The following is a 23,929-nucleotide window of genomic DNA, read 5'->3' as shown; positions in this document are numbered from 1 at the left end:
ACACACAGACACACACATACAGACACACAGACACACAGACACAGACACACACACACACACACACAAACACACACACACACACACACACACTCACACACACACACATGTATATCAACGGTTATTGGCATTGAATTTCTTGTATTTGTGAGTAGGTACTACTCATTCTTTGGATAAGTGTGTGCTAAAATCTGCGTATCTCTATCGTATTAAATATGTTCTCTCTCTATATATATAGATATATCTATATATAGTATTTGTGCAAAATGCTTTTCATATATGAGTATATAAATGAATTGTATTTGTATGATATGCATTAGAGACCGAAACAGATTTTCATTTAAATTATAACACCTATATATATACTTCAATAGATGAACAGGAAGTTAATTAATTTTATTTATGCTAACATATGTTCATAAATCAGATTTTGTAGAGCGTTAGCCTATATGGACGAATAATATTAAATTTTCGATTTGGATGTTTAGATAGCTATATAATTGATCACAAGTATATTAAATTTGCTTTAGGTCTTAAGATAGCTACGTAATTGATCGCCCAGATATGAAATTTTCTGTTTGCTTTAATTTCATTCGTTTTTGAAGAAAAAAAAAGGGATTGTATAACTTGTAGCGTTTCACGATATAGGTTTTCTCTGCATTCTAGTTTTCAATTTTATTGGTGTTGCATTTTTCGTGTTAGCTAGCTGGCTGGTTTGTAATACGATTTGCTATAGGTTAAGTTACGTTAGCGATGTATATTTATTATTTATATATCTTTTTGATAATATAAACGTTATAAGCAGCAATTTTCTTTTCCCTAAATAGTTTGAAACTTCCTGCTTATATAATAAAAACAAAAACAAAAATAACTATGGCGAAAAGCAATATTTATTTTCTTTGCTTAAACTTCTATAGTAACAGTACAGACACCAATATACGGGTGGCAAATTTATATGGAAATTGTATTATCTTGAACTACAAGATGCAGAGCTATAATAGTAATATTATATTTTAAATATTCATTGGTAACAGAAAACCTAAGTAGCGTGTGTTAGCTTCCAGCAGCTACAACTGTTTCTTACTAAAACCAAGAATAGATAACATTATATTCATACATACGGTTATATTTCTCGAGAGAAATATAACATTGGAACTTTAGTTTTATCTCAAAATTAGTTTTATGTCAAGCTATAAAGCGAAAAAAATTAGATATTTAAAGAAATATATGAGATAAATAAGAAGTTATACATAAGTACAAGAACATTTATACTTGAATTTAGTGTTGAACTGCACATACGCTCAGTTTGTCATATCGTTGTTATGTTAGGGATAGCTCATCTAAATTTAATTTCGATGCTCCAGCGTATCTCACCAACTTTCTCACACTTTCGTTCGTTCACATCTGTTTTAGTTTCATAACTATATATATGAGGTTATGAGCGATAGTGGTGTCAATTAGACCCAGAGGTTTCAGGTAATGCTGAGTAAGTGCTATGGATAGACCATAGCTAAGCTCCAGGTTCGGTGATTATGCGAATAAGGGGTCCAACGTAGGTCATATATCAGCGTGTGCATATAGGGATTTATTTATCGTAAGGAGATAAAAAAACCAAGGCTGTGTACATTATAGAACATCTATAACTAGGTCTTACAGCTGTTTCCAGGATATTTATTATATCCCTTCATCGGAGACGGTGTGAGAGGATGATTAAGCGATAGTTAATTTAGATAAGATAGGAAATAGAGAGTGAATGTAAGGATATTGCATTTGTAAATCCATTGTTTAGGCAAATTGGTATACATATAAGATTCCAATACACTGTGAGCAAAATCCAATGGTCTTTAAGATTGGTCATTGCATTTGTAAATCCATTATTAAGATTCCAATACCCTATGAGTACAATCCAAAAGTCTTTGAAATTGGTCATTCCAAATACAGAGTTTATACACAGCGTTAATGAATCAAGGGTCCTGATTAAAATGACATAAAAGTAGGGAATGTATTAGTAAGGTCAAATCGAAGACAGGAAGAGAGGATTAAAGGGAGAGGAGAAAAAAGGCGAGAGGGAGAAGGTGACCTACTTATGTGTACGTATCCGATATTGGGTCTCTGGTTCGTGCCTTCCAGAATTTTTTCATGGAGTGCGGAACCAGTTCCTGGTCACTGTTGAACCCATTTGTCGTCTGACCCAAGTTCGTGGCACCTGTCAATGTCCTAGGTATGAGTTAACCAGCATATGCGATATCATATCATCTGAGCAGGGTCACGCAGAAATATTCTTGTTTAATATCAGGTTGCACAATAAAATCACAGGGGCTGAGGGACCCCTACCGTCCTTCTAGTAGAGGGACGCTCTGGTGATTACTGGTCATCTCACATCGCCGTCATTGGGTACTAACGACGGAGACTCAGAAAGTGATAGTCATGTTTTTCAAGCATTTATCGCTACTACTACTACTACTACTACTACTACTGCAGCTGCTGCTACTAATACTACTACCACTACCTCCGCCACCGACACTACGACTACTACTACTATTACTACTACTATTACTACTACCACTACTACTACTACTACTTTTGCTGCTGCACTAATACTACTACTGCTGCTGCTGCCACTACTATTACTACCACTACCACCACCACCGACACCGACACTACTACTAATAGTACAACTACTTGAGGATACCTAAGATTACAGGTTGTAACTCCTATTCAACTAATTCCTACCAGGTTCCTACCGAACCTAAGCCAAACCAAAAGAATTGAAAAAACAACCCATAAGAAATGGCATGTCAGGTTTTGAGTATTGGAAACACGTGAAGCTACCGAGAATCCGTTTCATTCAACGGTGTTATGAGTACTATATCATTCACACAAACGGGATAGTAAAATGCCTCCTTTACACAAATCATACTAAACAGGCTGTGAAGGTATTGTTGACTACTATCTTGCTTGTAACAACCCGGAATTATTAAACGTTGTTCAGAAATAACTGAAGAAGGAGAGAACTGAAATGAATTTCAAATACCTGGTAAATCCTGCCGATGAATACTTGGCAAATTTCCTACTCCTGGGTACGAAGAGGCGAAGGGCAACTCCTTACGTAGGTGAGCTACAGTGCAAAACCAAATATGTCCTATTCAAAACACAAATAGAGGTGTTGCTGTAAAGACAAACACGATCTAAGACAATAGCCGAAATAATATATCGTAGTATATTTACAAAACACACACACACATAAACAAAAACATACGCGCACACATATATAAGCACACTTATATATTTCAAAATTCATATTAACAAAGAACATTCTCTTCTAAAATTCAACTTTTTCCACAAAGTCAAATATATGAATAAAGCAAAACTTTTCTCTAGAAAATCAATCCTGATAAGACTCTAGAACGAGACGGTAGCGTTAACTAAATAATTCTGATTACCTCCCATTTTCTTCTGAATATATATATTTTTTATGTCTTTTATCCATTTACTTGCTTCATGCATTAGACTGCGACCATGCAGGGGCACCACCTTGAAGGATTTTAAACGTAAGTATCGATCCCATTATTTATTTATTTTTTAAAGCTTGACATATAGTCTATCGCTTTTTTTCGCCTAACGTAGGTAATGCGGACGGAGCCACACCAACACCGGTTGTCACGGAGTGGTTGGGAACAAAGAAAGACTCTTACAGACACAGATACACAGAAGACACTTTCTCAAGATACCTCGCAGTGAGACTGAATCCAGAATCATGTGGTTGGGAAGCAAGCTTCTTACCACTCAGACGCCTGCACATCTTTTCCTTTCTCTTTCTCTCTCTCTCTCTCTCTCTCTCTCTCTCTCGCCCTCTCTCTCCCTCTCTCTAGCACACGCACACAATGTTAGAGAGAGAGAGAGAGAGAGAGAGAGAGAGAGAGAGAGAGAGAGACGCACACACACACAGATATTTAGAGTTGAAGAGAGTGTCAGAGAGAGTAAAAGGGGAATCATTGCATACGTACAGTAGAACTGAATTCATTTTTCATTTGGCTAAGATTTACTTTTTCCCTCTGTTTGCTTCTTCGGTGCTTACTTAATACAATCAATTTTATGGTATTTTCCCTTAAATATGAAACCACGAAATCTAATACAGAACTCAGGAATTTTCATTTAATAAATTCATGTCTTTATTTGTTCAAGGTTATCCAATAATACCAAGTTTCACTCGTGTAACACACATTTCGTCAATGAATATCAATTTGCTAATTCGAGGGGTTTATTTTTAATTTTCGTACACCGTTTCGATATTTATGCGTAATTTCAATAATGAAACGTAGACATGTATGATAAGGTCCAATACTTCGATATGATTAACCATTTTGAGCAATAATACATCAAACAAAATAGTTACTCATTATTTTATTCTGAACTTTGATTTTGCATACGATTATTCGGAACAAAAATCATGAATATCACAATATACGTGAAAATATTTTGCAGTGTTAATAATACTCATGTTTACAGACACAAGCTCAAAACCATAGTCTCTCTTACCTCCTCTCTCTCTCTCACACAATATATGTATATACGTAGCTGATTATGCATATATATACTTCTAATATAGGACAACATTTTGTCCAAACATTTCATCAAAGTGGCCAGCATATTAAAATACATTTAAAGGTGAAAATTATAAACAATTATAATCAAGAGCAACAGGAAAAAAATTCTATGCTAATATGGTGGGAATAGACTTAAAATCGTCAATCACCGCATTACAATATACATTCCTCATGAATACACGTCGTGCTGAAATCGAGGAAGGCAAGCTAACGGAATTTTTAAAAAAATGCGTTATCTCTATATTGAATCAATTATCGTAATCTCTACTGAAGAGGGAAAAATCTGTTAGATTAATCCCGAAACTGATTCAATATAGCGATAACGCATTTAAAAAAATTCTGTTAGCTTGCCTTCCTCGATTACAGCACGAGGTGTATTGTATGTGGTGATTGACGGTTTAAAGTCTATTCCCAGCATATTGGCATAGAAATAATTATACATACATACATACATACATATATATATATATATATATGTATATATATATATATATATATACCGGAGTAAGCACATGAAATGTGCAACAAGGTGGAAAAAAGAGTACTCAAATACCAGAGGTAGAGTTATATGCTTTATTTAAAAGCAGCAGAAATATAACAAAAAAACCGTTACTCTGAGTTTCACGTTCCCGTTCATCGGACAGTTTAAAACTGTCCGATGAACGGGAACGTGAAACTCAGAGTAACGGTTTTTTTTGTTATATTTCTGCTGCTTTTAAATAAAGTATATATATATATATATATATATATATATATATATCTATATATATATAAATTAACACAATGAGATAGAATCCAAGGGTGAGAAAGATTTCAGAACATTTATAAAGAGAAAATCTTACAGGTGTTTCTGGGATATTTTATATATCCCTTCATCGGAGACGGTGTGAGAAAAAACACCTGTAAGATTTTCTCTTTATAAATGTTCTGAAATCTTTCACACCCTTAGATTTTATCTCATTCTGTTAATTTATATAAATATATATATATATATATATATATATATATATATATATATATATATATATATATATATATATATATATATATATATAAATATATATATATATATTTATGTATGTATGTATGTATGTATATATATATGTATGTATATATGTATATATATATATATATATATATATATATATATATATATATATATATATATATATATATATATACACACGCACACACACACACACACACATATATATATATATATATATATATATATATATATATATATATATATATATATATATACATATATATACGAAAGTACCACTGAATAGCATACGAATAGATCAATGGCTTACAAAGCCACTTTCCCGGATTCTGTGACGTGTATGGATGGGGCACCGGTCTGTTGCAGAATTACACACTTTTGCCAGTTGATTGGACTCAAGCAACATGACAGGAAGTGTTATGCTCAAGAACACAACTCATCGCCCGGTATAGATATCAGAACAACTATCTTAAAGGAATATCTTCAGCCTGATAGATAGCTGCGAGAGTACCTCTTGTTCATTAATTATTATATCCGAGGCTCTGCTACCCAGAAAACAAATGTAGCAGGGATTTTTACCTGCTTCATTCACTTAATTTGGATATTTATTCGTATTTAAAGCAACCCCAGTTGCGATTAGCAAAGTAAGAATCCACTTTTTTCAGTTTATCGAACTTCGATATGATAAAAGAATACAACTATCTATATCAATAAACTTATCATTCCTGAAAGTGGTTGTTTTAGACCTACCATAGACTGCTCGAAGCTTATTAACTTCCTACACTTATATCCTTGGAATTTACAATTAAAGGACAGTAAACACACACACCCACATACACACACACACACGTACATTTTGGGTTCGCATATCTAAACTTGAAACGTACGTATCAAATAATTTCAAACCATTGCTATTTGGTTTGTGTGTATGTGTGTGTGCCTATGTGTGTGTGTGTGTGTCAGTGTAAATAAATATTTCACGTTCCATCTCTCGAACACTGAAAGTAAGTATAAAAAGTACGTTAAATATATTTTGTATTGATATGCAAAGCAGTTGTACAACTCTTTGAATACTAAATCATTTTCTCATGCGACTCTGTATCTATTTTCTTTCCCTTTTCCCTCTCTTTCTCTCTGTCTCTCTTTATATATATATATATATATATATATATATATATATATATATATATATGTATGCACACACACCCACACACACAGATTTACATATCTATATCTGTATGCATGTATATATGTATATATATATGTACTTATATATATGTATATATATGCGTATATATATGTATATATATATATATATATGTACACACACACACACACACACACACACACACACATATATATATATATATATATATATATATATATATATATATATATATATATATATATATATATTGCATATATATTCATTTACAATCGCACATACAAGTGTGTGAGTGTGATTGTATTTTATGCGTGTATGTATTAAGGTGTAGATTTCTATGTTGGTGTGCATGTGTGACAGCATGTCTGAACAATTATTTTACTTTTTTTCAATACTTCTCATATTGAAGTGGGGTGTTTTGAACTTAGAAACAAACTTCCCTCATCTCGATATATATATATATATATATATATATATATATATATATATATATGTATGTATATATACATTTATATGTGTCTGTGTGTGCGTGTGTGTGTTTTGTGTGTGTGTGTATATATGTGTGTTTGTGTGTGTGTGTCGTGCGTATGTGTGCGCATGTACATAGCAAAAGTACACTGTTTCATGTTCAAAGTGTTTTAAAAGCATTGTGCATTTTCAGTGCTCCGCCTATAAATTGATTTTTGCAGAATGCATGTCTGTGATGGTCTCTGCATTGAAAGTAATAGTTTTTACCGTAAATGATTTATTTACTGGTAAAGTTGACAGTGTATTACTTTTTGAATGTGTTCACACATGATATATTATGGTTGTGATCCGTTTCTTTCCTGATCTTAGATCCAAATGATTTATGATTTACTTTGAGTAGAATTCTTATGAAAAGTATTTTTTTTTCCTTTGATCCTACGACATAGCGCTCATGGATAAGGGGCGCATTGATGTAAGGATTTTTCTTCAGATTATTTTAGTGAGTAGCATTTTTTCTTCAGGCATGGAAGGGAGTTCAACTTATTTTATATATTTTATGTGTTGAACAATGGCTGCGTTGTTTTTAGACAGCCAAGAAATTCGTCTCTGATATATTTAAGTTTTTGACTGCCATATTGACAAGTCACTGTATTTGTGAAACCTGCAAGGACCAGAAACCACCATTTTATCGGTTACGTCTTCGGCGTTTATTCCTTCAGTTGATACACAACGCAGAAGCACAAGCATACACATATACGCGCACACATACACACACACACATACACACACACACACAAACACACACTCACACACAAACAAACGGATATATGTATTTATAAATTATATAACCGTGTATTTATACATATATGATATATAGTTGGATGAATCCATATTTGGATACAAATGCAATATCCCTGTATATCTCACATCTCTCTTCATTCCTTCACTTCACTCTTTTATTCGTATCTTATCTAAATCAAATATTGCTAAACAATTTTCGCACACCGTCTCCGATGAAGGGATATAATAAATATCCGGGAAACAGCTGTAAGACCTTCTATTTATAAATGTTCTAAAATCTTCACAGCCTTGGTTTTTTCTTATCTCATTTTGAAAAAATTATATATATATATGTGTGTGTGTGTGTGTATATATATATATATCCTTTTATTCTTTTATTAGTTTCAGTCCTTTGACTGCGGCCATGCTGGAACACCGCCTTTAGTTGAGCAAATCGACACCAGGACTCATTCTTTGTAAGTTTAGTACTTATTCTATCGTTCTCTTTTGCCGAACTGCTACGTTTCGGGGATGTAAACATTCCGGAATCGGTTGTCAAACGATGCCGCGGGACAATCACATACGCACAAACACACACACACACACACACACACACACACACACACACACATATATATATATATATATATATGAGAAGTATTGGTCTCCAGAAGACCCAAGGTGGCTGGTAACGCTATGTAAGTGCTATGGAAGGACAGTAGTTAAATATGAGTTTCGAAAGAGCTGTCATATTTCAAGATGGAAAAGAAGCAAATGCTTCTCTGGTCTTTATGTATGTATTTAATGAAAAATAATATTTTCTCGCATTATTCATAGCACAAAGGCCTCTGTTTGGTAAACTGTTGATCCCGGTGGCATAAAAGTCCTTAGTTTGTTAAGTGAAGCAATTCTCACTAGGATCATTCTTCCCTTAATAATGAAGAAAAGGTTTTCCCTCTGAATTATTGCAATTATATGAATTATTGCAATTATATGAAAGCTGAGAGTGAATTAGAGAGTAAGGATGAAGAAAAGCTTCTATATTTAGTACCATATTCGGTTTTCTTAGACAACTGGGACAATATTTAAGCTTGTATTATCGTATAAGAGCATTACTCCTTTGCGAGTAGCAAATATGAACACTTCTATGGAAAATATTTACGAAATGCTTACAATTGCGAAAACTTCTTCACACCAACTATTTCGTTTTGATTAACTCTTCATAATAAACGAAAAATTCCTCCCACCAAATGCAAACCATAACATTTGTCGGGTGTGGTTCTGCTTCAGGGTGGATTTTTCATTTTTCATTGAATATTAACCATTATCTTTTCGTTGTATGCGTTTACAGAGAACCTATTCTTCATCAGTTGGGAGGAGTATACCCAGAAACATTTTGGAAAGGACGAGCAGATACCTACTCTCTTATTAAAAGAAAAATCATTCAGAGGATGTGTGACCTTTTGACCCAGGTCAGACAGTTGACCTGTTTCGTGGAGCTCTTTTACGCTGAAAGTTTGACTCTTATTCTCGTGCAGCTTACTTTGAATTTTACTCATCTAAGGTTTTCAGAAACTCACTGTTGACAGAACGTGGTCGTCTAGATTGAGAAAAATCTGCGAGAGAATAGTTTCCAAAGCGAAACTAACGGAACCATCGTTGATTTGTTCGGACGCTTAAAGCTTGAATTACATTGACTCGATTACTGATAAGTGCATTTGGAGTTCATACAGCATTCAGTGTGTCTGATATAGGTTTTATCTGAACTCATTTGAAAAGATTAAAATCGATATGAATTTAACTACTATGATTTAAAATGCTCTGCACAGAGAGAAACACATTGGAATATAAAAACTTAGTGTAAAGATTATTTTCCAACATAACATGTCAGTCCTGGTTTAGGACGAATGTTGCTGTAATTTAGCCCCGGGATACATAGTCTCCAAGTAGCCTTACGGCACGATCTGTGTCCTTATAGTTTCAAACAAGGGAAGCTAGCACCTCTTGTTCGAAAATATAAGGACACAGATCGTGTCGTATAGCCAGCTGGAGACGATGTCTCCTGGGGCTAAATTACAGCAACATTCGTCCTAAACGATGACTGCCATGTTATGTTGGCAAACAATCTATACTCCAAAGCACTGTTGCTGAATATCTGTCGTTGTGAGATTTAAAAATAGAAAATTTCTAATAAAAAAATTTTTTTTTCTGTTACCGTAAGCGTTGAGAAAATAATTCTCTTAAAGAGATCGTGTCAAAAATTTAACAGAACTTTCTGGCTTTATACATATGCATTTTCAAGTTTTTCCACTTCATACCAGATATTTCTTGCGCAAATATGATAATACCATCAATTTATATAGGCTAATTTACTGAAAATTATATCCGTGTCGCGTTTATATTAGTGTTTGAGAAAACCAGAAATATTTCGTTGGTGTCACAGTGAAGTGTCTAAACCAGAATGGTGTATTCTGGTTTATTCCTTAGGTTACCTCGTTCATTCTCTTTGGCCGTTGTAGAAACGCATATTAATAGTAATCTTGATCATACAATATACACAATTTGTATTAGTAATAATGTTCTCATGGAAGACACTGCAAAATGAGAAGAGATTAAAAGAAGCTATGATGTTCGCAGTACAATTCAATAGCCATTATAGATTATGTATAAAGTTTCAGTGATATTATCCCCATTTCTGGACAAATTTTCAGTTAAAAATAGATATCGTCTATAATAAAAATAAATAAATAAAAATAATAAAAAGAAATAAGGAAAGAAAGAAAGACATCTCTGCACTTAAACACTGACATTGAACAATAAATTTGTTAGTGCCAGAGTATCTGTCCAAAAGATCATTTAGTAACTTATCTTCAATTGAAATACTGCATAAAATAGTCACTAATGAACAGTAGTAATACAACTAATAGACCAAGTCATAGAAAAATACACAAATATACTGCAAATGAGATATCAAAAAAGAGGCAAATGGAATATCAGCACGTAAATAGTATTGTATGAATCAAATGCACAATCACTGTGGAATATATGATTATATTAACAAGAAAACTTGTAAAACATAGCAAAAATGCATACATCCAACAGAGGACGAACACAATACAGTACGAAAAGATTTCTCGTATAAAAGGATGAAAAAACGTAATACGTGTAAGACAACCTAAAATCTATCAATAACTAGTTCTATTAGGGAATTTAAGTGCAAAGGTTCAAGATATGAGCTTCACAATATTATTGACATTATGTGTGTATTTATATATAAAATATTTCAAATATTATTTACAGGTTTTAGTAATTTAACAGACATTATATGCAAACAGAAATACATAACACGTATAATTTTCTCTTTCGTACATATATTTAAAATTTTCAATTCTTATTTTAAAAATATCACAAGCTTGATTCATATGAGGAAGATAATATAACATTAGGTATGTCATTTTGCCGACAATGCGGCTCAAAAAAAGATTTTCAGAAATTTACAATCGCAGATACAAACATGCTTGCATATAAAGTTATTTTTCTTCACAAATGTTCCTGTTGGAACTAATTAAAGCTCATTTGAATTAAACCTTGCTCGGTCAACATTAGCGTAAAAAACATGTATTTTAATGTTATCTATCATCTTATCTTCTCCTGAATTGTCTGTGTCACGTCTCAATTCCATTCCGCAAATTGGCGGAGCTGCACTTTTCTCACGACGTGAGCTATTCCAAGAACTGCTGTCACTCGGAAACGTCCTACGAAGTTTGGTGTTTGGAGCTTCTGATGTTTATATAATAATAATGGTTTCACAAGGCCTCAAATTTGAGGCACAAGGCCTCAAAGTTGGGTGAAGGGATTAAGTCGATTACATCGATACAGTGCGTAACTGGTACTTATTTAATCGACCGATATAAGACGAAAGGCATGGTTGACCTCGGAGGAATTTGAATTCAGAATGTAAAGATATTTCGCCCGGGGTGCTAACGATTCTGCCAGCTCGCTGCCTTAATGATAATGATAATCCTTTCTCCAAGGCCCCAAAATTTGGGTTGGGGGGAGGGAGAAAGTTAATCACAAGAAACTTATTCGCTTCCTCGAAAATGCTGCCGTTGTACCAAAACTTGAAATCATTATTATTTAGATGACAAAATGGCAGAATGACTGGCACTATGGTCATCACAGCTTAACTGCATTTTCTCGGCTCTTTACGCTCTGAGTTCAAGTTCCGTCAATGAAGATTTTATCATTCGTTATTTCGGAGCCGATAAAATAGAAGGCAAACTTTTATCCACTAGTTAAACAAATCAATAAGCGGAAATGGAAATCCCAATCAAATCGAACTTTGCAGTAAATTTGACACTATTCTCAATATATAGACCACAGCATCAATAAAAGTAGCAGTCTTATTCTGAAAAATAACTGCTTTAAAATAATCACGTTATTTCAAAATTTACGTGTCTGTGTTTGTGTGTCTGTTGTATATATATATATATATATATATATATATATATATATATATATATATATATATATATATATATATGTATATACATATATATATATATATATATATATATATATATATATATATATATATATGTATACAGATATACGGCAGGGAATCGTCATTTAGTAATAATTAGAGAAAAATTTGTAGTTTGGAATCAGTAGTTTCTATGACTGCTATTTCTAAATTTTCAGTATGTTGGAGAAGCAACTCATGCTAATCCCTGTATATTTATGATTATATATATATATATATATATATATATATATATATATATATATATATATATATATATACATATAATATGCGTGTATATATATATATATATATATATATATATATATATATATATATATATATATATATATATATATGTATGTGTGTGAGTACGTGCGTGTGTATATATGCATGTATATATGTATGTATGTATGTATATATGTATGTATATAAGGTTGGATGGATATGTATATATGTGCATTTACGTATGTTTATATATATGTGTACGTATGTTCGTGAGCGAGAGTATATGTAAATGCATGCATATACACATGCACATATAGATATATATTTATAATCTTTCAGGAAAGATATTTATTAAAGATACATGGATAAGTTTCATATATTGAAACGTTTATAAATATGTCTACACATAACTCAAAACCTATTTATCAATATGCATCTGTTTCCGCTTGTCTCTTTATTCACACCACACACATATACATATCTATGTGAGGGAGAGAGCCTTCAATCTGCGCTGCTCGTTTACCTACACAATCCCCCAAATGCATAGGCGTGTATACGTACTAAGAGACAACATTAGAACAGGTTGACATGTGGTCAATATATATATATATATATATATATATATATATATATATATATATATATATATATATATATATATATATATATATATATATATATATATATATATATATATATATATATATATATATATATATATATATATATATGTATATATATATACATATTGTATATATTTATTGTATATATGTATATATATGTTTGTGTATATATATATATATATATATACATACATATATTATATATATATATATATATATATATATATATATATATATATATATATATATATATATATATATACATAATTTCATACAGATAGTATTGTATCTTTCGTATGAAAGAAAATAAGTAAATATTGAATTATGTGATGTAGGAGATACATTTAAATTTAAGTTCCCTGCCAAACGAATCATCGGCGTTGGATTCCAAATAGATTGAATTAAATGTAGCGTTTTTCGTTTCCTTGCCAATTTATTCTGAATTTAATTTAGAAATGATTGTTAAACTAAAATTATGTTTAAGCACAAAAACTAATATAATTTCACTATAAAACGTCCTCTTCTCTTTATACTCCATCGGTTACGTTTTTCTATTTGGCATTTCCTAAGAAGCGATGAATTGCAATCACAATAAAGAGAATTGCCTTGGCAACCCATTTCCTGATAACTCTTATCGTGCAAGCTAAACCGATTGGTCGAAACACACACAGACACACAATACATATAAGAATACACTGAAACACACACACATACACACGCACACGCACACACACACACGCACACACACATACATTGTTGAAATAGAAAAGTGTTAAAATTCTTTGGACAAAACGGCTATTACGGGTTTCAAATCCTGAAAATGAAAGAATATTCGGAACCCTCATAAACAAGATACACATTTATTTTCAGGAGTTTTATATAATCCAGAATCAATAATAATGTTATCGTTATATCTCAGTGTTTAAGAAGAACCCTTTCCATTTTTCAATTAGCAAAAGTTAATATATCCTGCATTTATATTCTTGCTGCAAGTACTGCGAATAGCTACACCAAGTTTATTTTTGTTGCGTTGAGCAATCATTATCAAAGAGTGAAAAGAACATATATATATTTCTATAGGATTCTTGTATTTTCACATGAGATGTAATCCTTAAAGTATATGCACACTCACATTGACACACACACACACACACACACACGCACACACACACACACACATACACACACACACACGCACACGCACACGCACACACACACGCATATATATTTTTTAAAGTAAACTCCTTATTTAACACTAGGGTAGATATAATCTATGATATGATACCTTGTCTCAGTTATTGGTCAAGGGTGCAGTCTCGAAAGGGTGGCTTGAACAAATTGATTCTAGGATTTACTTCTTAAGTCAGCTACTTTTTTTCTACTAGGCTTTTAGCCGAACCGCTATGTTATGAAACAAATCAACAACATGCACGTATAAACGCGCGCGTGAACACACAGACACAGAAAGGACAGACACACACAGAGTAATAAGCTGAAGAAAGGATATAAAAACACGCTAAAATCACATTTGAAATGCCTTGAATTATGTTATAAAAGTCTCGAATAATTTGTGACAGATAGGGAAGCATGGAGAGCTTCGATCTGAGCAGTGTTAAAGATTTTAAGCTTGGCAGAATTAAGCATGCAGAAATGAAAAGTTCGTAAAAATGATATTAATGCCGAGCGTTGCGTTTCTTTTTCCTTCGTTAAATGCCCTACATACACAAATGTGTGCATATATCACAGTGATATTAGATGGTACTAGCGCCACCCAGGTGGATATGGTAGATATGAACTATTGGAATTTCATACCCGATGATCTGTTTCAAGGCCATGTCTGTCAAAAAACCTGCAAATTCCCGCACTTATAGTAGAAGGCACGTACCTAAATGTGGAGCGCATTCCGAAGCGTAATGGTTGAAAGCCACAGCCATGCCAATGTATCACCATCTGTTTCCCTGACTTGCAATAATTATTTTGCTTATAATTTATAGACAATTGCTTTCTCGATTAATTATTTTCTGAATAATATTCATTTGCCTGTGTGATATTTCATAAACGCTCAAATTGTGAAATATCACATTTTCTTCCAAGTCATGTTACATTGTTGTTTGAAACAGTTCAGTTGGCATTTCACAAAGTGAACTCGTAAATCTTGTAATGATTCAGTTGCGTACCTCAAACAAAATGTACGTTATTTTTCTTTCTGTTTTTGTGCAACATTAATAAAACATCAAATAGTTTGTGACTGAATGAACCCATTATTTTATGGTAAATAGATATTAGATATATTTCTAGTTTCGGAAACAACCGTATAATTGAACTATACAAGCATAAGCAAATAATAGACGATTATGGGACAATGCTTTCATATTAATTAAGGCGACTAATTTTCAAGTTGCTGCTCCAGGGCATCACTTTTTTAAAATTATTATTTTATCCAATCAGTTAAGTTGGGCTGAACGTTTTGTCCAGGTTACATTTCAACGTTGACGATAGCTACACCACATAAACTTTCTCTCTACCAAATCGTGACTCTTATTTTCAGGCGATTAGTTTTTGATATTAAATAATTTCGTGACTGACTAGTTGATATATCATATATTGCAAACACTTTGAATTTCTAAGACGATATATTTTGAATCAGTTATTAGCATTTGAAAACAATTGTGCAAACTTCATTCACGAAGGAAATGGTGTATATATATGCGTGAAAAAAAATATAGAAACTAATTTCTATTCGCTCAGATCATTTGAAATTAATATTTCTGTATTTGATTAGTTTAGCTACGCAATAGAAGAAATGGTTACACGCTCGGAAGTAAAAAGCAGTCAAAATACTTTTATAAATTGTATATACTTATACATTTGTGTCACATCAAGTCGGTTTTACTTTCCGTTGAAAGGCATTTGATAATCAATATGAAGTATACGTGTTCTTTTTCTATAAAAATTAAAAGATTTTATCAATAACAATAAAGTTATTTCACACAAATATCTATGATATAAAGTAATACTTGATTTTGTCATTACATATGATTTTGATGTGAATTTTGGATGAAGTGTCCACTTTGTGATTAACACGTAAAAATACATTATATACTACAAAATGTGAGTCTTTGTGAGAATGTATACAGAAAGAAATATAACCTTGTTATAATCATTTTATGACTCAGACTGTCATTTTTTTCTTGTAATTAACCCCAATGGAAATATATTTCAAATAAATTTATTTGTACCACATATTGAAACTTGATTTTCATTATCAATTTTATAGATTGAGTGAAATTGATCTGCAGTCTTTTCATGGGTTTGTTTTCAAATTAATAATAGCCTTCTTGTTTGATATATTACGGTGTCTGAAACCACCTTTGAATTATGGAAAATGACACTTTATCGGAAACTGGCAATAAACTATCGATACGTGGTCATAAAATATTGTCAGATCAGTTCATCCAAAATTATTGATCCGTTATGGTTATCAGGCACGATCGTTAAGAAAGATATATATATTTTTATTTTTAGCAATCTCTTTGTTGAAACACTCATACAACGGAGAATGTTGAAATAATCGTGGCAAACTTTTACGGATGATTCTTAAATTGGAAATCATTTTATTCTCATTTCGAAGCAGTCAACATCAAATTACTGACATAACATTGACACACCGTGTCTGAGATGTTACCAATATCTGAATAGTAATAATCTGATGCATAGTCTCTTAATGTTAATGATTATAACGATGGCGACCACGGGGATGATGATGATTATGGCTGTTGTTGTTGTTGTGGTGGTGGTGGTGATGACATAGCTACGATAATGATTATAATGACAATTCTAGTGATGAAGGCAATTTTATATTATAACCCTTTCTTCTCGCTATGACGGCAGAATTGTCTTAAAGTTTAGTGACTTTCGTTGCCACTACTACTACTACTACTACTACTACTACTACTACTACTACTACTACTACTACTACTACCAATGTTGTCAACAATGTAATAATAGGATCAGAAAACAACGATTTACGCTTGTATGTATTCTGTTGAAGAGCGTAGCTCGAAACGTCAAAGACTTTCCGTATTCCCGAGCGTCATACTAATACATCCTTTTGTTATTTACACCACCTGTCCTCGTCTGTTGTTGTTTTTTCGTATATTCTCCCATATATAAACGAATGCAGAGGTGAAGCAACCATATAACGGATAATAAATATCCAATATACCAATACACTATTGGATGTATACCTACGTATTTATATCCAAGTTCTTACTATTGCAGGGCAGTATCGCAATTGAATAATAGTTAGGAGTGGGCTTAAAACAGAAATTTACCCAGTATTTGCCTTAGTTGCCTTATTTTCTTATTTGCCATATATATATATATATATATATATATATATATATATATATATGTATATATATATATATATATATATATATATATATATATATATATATATATATATATATATATATATATATATATATATATATATATATATATATATATATATATATATATATATATATACACACATATATATATATATATATATATATATATATATATATATATATATACATATATATTCAGATGAATATGGTACTTAAGTTGAGGTACTAGAATTTAGTACGGTATTATCCATACAATTTCAAAATAAGGTGATTAAAATCAAAATAAGCCACAAGGATATCGAGAGGTTATACAGTACGATCGTTTTAAGCAACTCCATTTAATTGAACAATGCAACCATTACAGCATATTCTTTGTCTATATCCTTACCTTCTTGGAGATTTTAGGTAAAATTATACTTATGTGTCCATCTGTTTTAATTTAATTAAATTCTATGTCTTTATACAGCTGAGGATTGCTCTGCATTTAAATTGATTGTTCAGTTAAATGGAATAACTTGAAACGATCGTACTGCGTTACCTCTCGATGTCCTTGTTGGTTATATATATATGAACATGTCTATGTGTGGTTGTTCGTGAGTGTATGAAGATATGATTTTGTACAACCAAATAAATCTAGATCTCAGCGACGCTATATTAGAAATATATTTTCAAGTGTCATCTAAGCTTTTCAATAAACATATAACTGAAGTTTTGTAGCCTGTCTTTGGCATACATACATTCATATACAGACGTACAAGTACACACTCATATATTATCTAATGTTTACCCATTGCAAGTTCAGCCGTTTAGATGAGAATGGTGACAGAAAGTCTGCGACTTGTGTTTGGTGGTATCCGTTTTTCTTGCTAGACAGACAGTCTCCTGGCCAAATGAAATGTGTCGTAACTGCAGGTGATAGGATGACAAATGAACATCTCACAAGATGTAAGTATAACTTTAAAGCTGTATACTCCTATGTAATGTTAGTATGATACTGCAGGCTTGTAGACACACGAGGTTTATTCACATCTTAATAAAATACATAGTCATCAATGGTTTTACGTACATACAGACTCACACACATGTGCGCATAAAAGTAAGTGCTCGCATTCGACACGTAAATATATATATATATATATATATATATATATATATATATATATATATATATATATATGTGTGTGTGTGTGTGTGTGTGTGTGTGTGTGTGTGTGCTTATTTGCAGGTCGGTAAAATTTTTCTATGAAAAACGATCAACACAAACCAGATTGTGTTTATTTATTCAGCATCTGTAATATTCTGGATGCTAACATACATTATATGTGTTTCACGTTTGAGATTATTCGAACGATTTATAATTGAAATGCAGCGTGATAATATATTATTTATAAACGTGCGTTTCCCTGTTCTATGCACATTGGAGTGTGCGCGTTATTGTTTTCTCTTTTCTTCTTTTATCCTTTTACTTGTTTCAGACATGTGACTGTGGCCATGATGGAGCACCACCTTGAAGGGTTTTAGTCGAACAAATCAAGTGGGCAGACGATTTTATCAACCTCCGTGCTGGACTGGTATTTAGTTGATCGAACCTTGAAGGATGAAAAGCAAAGTTGATTTTGTCAGGATTTGACCCACAAAAATAAAGAACCTGAATAGACACTGCAAGGATTTCTTTCCCTGTAATTATTCTACTAAATATACTGTTCTGTCAGTTTCTTCCACGTGCCATATACATCTGGAAGACTTGTTCGGAAGAGAATAGGCAAGAAAATCAAACACTGTCATTTATAATTCATCGAAGCCTGAATGAAAAAAAGGAATTTACAACATGATAGAAATGGAACGCAGAATTTAAAATAATGTATCTAAATATAACAATTTTGTTGGACGCTCCATCGGATTTGTGAAGCAGAACACAAATGTCAAAGATATTATCACTTTAATATAAGAAAAAAGTTTCTTACTCTAAAATATTACGCCATTTGGCACATGCAAGCTATATCAGATTTCTTTTATCGTTATTTAAAATCTTCGTCATTTCAATATCCAATATAACTAACCTCAAAAACATGTAACTCTGTATCCAACACAAATTTTTATACTCGTTACATGCATACAGGTCCCAGAAAAATATTCTAGGAAAGTAATTTAATTATTGCATTCTCTGACAGTATTACATTTCATTCTGTTAACAATTTCTTCAAAATATGTTCTACCACCTACATACGTTCCTAAAATAAATTCTAATTTAGTCGCTTCTTATTTTCTAGTAGATGTAAATGATATAAGTATATGGCTTTCCATATCAGTGACATATGCTGAAGTAAATATATTTTTCATATACCTCTAGCGGGTTCAAATATCGTTGTGCTTTTAATACAGCTCAAGAATTTTGAAGCACACGTGTATCTACCGAATGATCTCTGTGTATCTGTCTGTCTCTCTTTCAATATATGTATACACACACACACACACACACACACACACACACACACACACACCACACACACACACACATACATATATATATATATATATATATATGTATGTATGTATATAATATACACGCAAAACGTATACATACATTTATATATAGATATATAAATATATGTATATATACACACACACACAGATGCATATAGATTTATATATATATGTATATACATATCTGTATATGTATATAGGTGTGTGCAAGTCATATATATATGTATGTATATATATATATCCCCTGCACGTATATGTGTGTGTGTGTGAATCTTTGTGCATGTGTTAGTGTTTCTGGGTGTGCTTGCCTGTGCCTGAAATGTGGGCATTTTGCAATTTAGAGTGCATTAAATAAACTGGAAAACTCGTAGATAAATTTGTATTCAATCTGTAATACTTCAGCAACACATATGATATTGTCGGTTTTCTACATACCTGTTGGTGTTTCTCTTCTTATTTTCCTGCTTCCACACACCGAATATATTTATTCACGCATTATACCGTTTTTAATGGAAAATAATCGATTCACATTTTCATGTGCGTGTTTGAATATACGAGCAAAATTAATCAATGAAAACTAAATTATTTTTGCCGATGGCTCAGATATTACATATTCCTTCTTGTTCCAATTAACGAACATGATAAAATCTAATACTGCCTGCAGGAATTTCCATATTAACAGTTTTCATTAGATATGTTCACCTATGATTCTATCTATTTCATATGAAACTTGTTGCTTTCATACCTTATTTTATGTCAATTTTATTTAGTAATCGTTAATTTTCATCGCAAATCTCTCTCGATATGTCGACTACGTATATTTAATTTGGATCAAAGATCAGGAAATGTCGATAACTATACACGTTATCTGCAGTGTAGCTCTGTGTCTTTCTCGAATATTATAAATCTCCTCTAAATAAATATTAACAAATACTGGCTTTTTAATATAGGTTTTGCACGAATATTTGGGTAAGTAAATCAAACTAACACAAAATGTAAACGTTGAGAAGTATACACTGGAGGGAATTTAGACAGACAGATAGAGAAATGCAAACATTAACACATTTTAGTGAGTCTTTCGAATTAATTTTCTCACAGTACACGTGTATATCATCCGTTGGAATTAAGGTTACTTTTTACTTACTGGAATATTCGGACACAGGAGAAACGACCACTGCTGATGATTGGATATGAAGACTTGAAGAAATTGTGATCGTTTAATTGAACAATACTGACGAGGAATTCATCATCATCATCATCATCATCATCATCATCATCATCATCATCATAATCATCATCATCATCATCATCATAATCATCATCATCATCATCAACATCAACAAGCCAGCAGCTTGTTCGTTATTCCTGGGACAACGTCTTATCATTTAAAGGTAATTTCATGTGGGGCAGTAGTTGTTTATGTATACGATATTCTGGAACACTGCTTGAGTAAGTTGTGCATTTATGTCCAAAACCATATACCGGAAGATATACGTAGACACATGCAAAGCGCACACGCACAAGCACGCCCTCAAAAGTACAAGCACATACACATACAAATATATACATACACGCATACATACATATATGCATACATACATATATGCATACATACATATATACATACATGCATACAGACAAGCATACATGCACACATACATGCATACATGCATATATACATGCATACGTACATACAAAATTAGATACACACAGACACACACAAACATTCAGTCTTGTATGTGAATGGAAGCATTGCTTTGGAAGCCACTCGCCTGAAGATGAGCAGGTATACTGCTAGTGTCGGTTCATATTAATGCAAAAATGTGTATAATATGTAAAAAAAACTCTGCAATTACCAGCTGATATTAAATCACAAAAACTGTTATATTGAATTGAATCATTCTATCTCACTTCTTACTACAAATCTCCACTTATAGATGTAATAATCCATTCTTCTACTATTACCGTCTCCGATGGAGGGATACATTGAATTTTCCTTGAAACAGCTGTAAGATTTTATGCATAAAATATATTCTACTTATGTGGTGGGTCGCTTTATCTTATTCTTTTTTATATATACACACGCTAATACGCGACCCATGTTATATTCCCCACTCATGTTGCAAACACGCCAGGGGCAAAACTAGTCGGTATACAGCACTTACTCGGTATTACCTGTATCTTTAGAGTTTGGTTGACTCCAATACCCCCCGCCGCCATAACCTTTATATAATAGTGTATAAAAATGTGTACACGGAGAAACCCACCATGTGGATTTCTTACATGCTGAAAAGGGCAGTTAAAACCCAAACTACGAAAAACATTTTCTTGTAAGCGAGCATGTAAGTGAGCAGATATCTAAATAAATACTCGGTATTTATACAGTATTCATATGTATTTATATATGTTTTCTGTTTATTTACATCTACTTACAAGCAACGTGCCTTAAAGAATATTCTTTCTTTTCGTGGTTTGTGTTTGGACTGACCTTTTCAGCATGTAAGAAGACAACATGGTGGTCTTCTCTCCATGTATAAATTGTTATACACTGTTATATAGAAATATTTGTCTTTTGGCTTTTATTACGCATGCTGACCACTAGTAAAAATTATTATTTTTTAATAATTTTCACCCGGTGTTTATATAGTTCAATATTACGATTCTTCGGACGGGTAATATACAGTTGAACTTATTCACTGCTGTACTATGCTGACACGACATGGCGCTTGAGGATATTTGATTTGAATTCTTGAATCATAAACATGGAACTAAATGCGCATGTGTTTTACCTCGTGTTTTTCGGTACATATTATATTTTCCTAATCATGCATTTTCCAGCGACTCTACTGATGAATAGCGAATGGTTAATTAATCCATTGATTGACTAATTAATTTATTTATTTGATCATTAATAGTGAAACTCGTGGGTACAGGGTTAACTGAGATTTTTATTTATTTAGATATCCGGCTCGCTTACAAGCAACATACCTTAAAGAATAATATTTCTTTTCGTGGTTTGGGTTTTAACTTCCCTTTTCACCGTGTATACATTTTTATACACTCTTCTTCTTCTTCTTCTTCTTCTTCTTCTTCTTCTTCTTCTTCTTCTTCTTCTTCTTCTTCTTCTTCTTCTTCTTCTTCTTCTTCTTCTTCTTCTTCTTCTTCTTCTTCTTCTTCTATTATTATTATTATCATTATTACTATAGTTTAATGTACGCACCATAGAGTTACGAGCTAATGTAGTCCGTAACCGTAAGGAAATGTCCTTAACAATAAGGAAATGTAGTCAAGACAAGTCTTATTAAGACAGCCTGTGTTGACAATCAATCCTGAGGTTCTGAAGGTATTTCTATACAATTTACAAACCAGGACACTAGAACAAGGGAAATCATGTTCGCGTGTCTTCTCTCGTTTCAACGTCCTAATTTGTAAATTGTATACGCCATGTGCTCAGAATATGGAGATTGCTTGTACACACAAGCATGTTATTAAAACTTGCCTAGACTACATCTCCAGTGCATGAAACTATTAGTTGCTCGTGACTGTATGCTGTGTACATTAAATAACATTTATCTCTTCATGAAGTACATTTTTCTTGATATTACCTTAACGGGGACGTAAATATATATATATGTCTGTGTGTGAGAGTGTG

This window comes from Octopus bimaculoides, chromosome 9 (genome assembly GCF_046866305.1).
Source record: "Octopus bimaculoides isolate indiv1 chromosome 9, ASM4686630v1, whole genome shotgun sequence".
NCBI lineage: Eukaryota > Metazoa > Mollusca > Cephalopoda > Octopoda > Octopodidae > Octopus > Octopus bimaculoides.
The sequence above is the reverse complement of the archived record's forward strand: the minus strand, read 5'-3'. Positions refer to the sequence as shown.